Genomic DNA, 717 nt, shown 5'->3' with positions numbered 1-717 from the left:
GCATTAGCTTATTTAAACTATCATACGTAACAAACTCTTAGTGGGCCTTGGGCCTCCTGGAATATACTTTCCACACATTGGGCTTAAGTCCACTAATTGGGTCAAGACTAGGACCATTCTCATTCGTAACACCATGGTTATGGAATTCGATGAAACTCAGGATCAATGACACTTGAATGTTTTTCAGCACTTTGAAGAAGATGTGGGAGGCTATTAAACAGACCTATTCTAAGGTCAAGGGTACTGCTAAATACCTACGAAGTCAAGACTCAGATCTCTACAACCAACAAAGGAAACTTGATTTGTAACGAAGTACGTGAATCTCTTATAGAAATTTTCCCTACGAAGACCATCATGAAAATAAGGCATATAAAGGACATTTGTAAGATCAAGGTTAGAGAGCCTACAGGGATTTGAGTTCCTTTAGAAACTTTAACAGGAGGATGTGTAGTGGTAGATGATTTTGGCAGAATATATTTATAATACTAATAAATAAATATAAGATTTGCCAAGAAAATGTTGGGGGGATAAAATCATAGCCTCTAAAAAAACTATAACCTCCTCAAGTCTGCAGCCACCCCAAAAGAATAACAATATTGCTTACTAGATCCTTGCCCAAGATTTATCCATTCATTTTGCACGAGCTGAGTGTCTTCACTGGAACAGTCGCTCTACTCTCCGAGGTAGAGGCCAGGTTTGCATACCCCCCCCCCCCCC

The 717-nt window shown here is 39.6% G+C and overlaps 1 protein-coding gene across 1 annotated transcript in view; it reads left to right on the top strand.

Annotated features, from left to right (window-relative positions):
* Nucleotides 1-717, top strand: part of LOC112524232 — a 13,494-nt gene that overhangs the window by 10,236 nt on the left and 2,541 nt on the right. The window lies entirely within an intron of this gene.

This window comes from Cynara cardunculus (assembly GCF_001531365.2).
Source record: "Cynara cardunculus var. scolymus isolate 2C chromosome LG 13, CcrdV1, whole genome shotgun sequence".
NCBI lineage: Eukaryota > Viridiplantae > Streptophyta > Magnoliopsida > Asterales > Asteraceae > Cynara > Cynara cardunculus.
The sequence above is the reverse complement of the archived record's forward strand: the minus strand, read 5'-3'. Positions and strand labels throughout refer to the sequence as shown.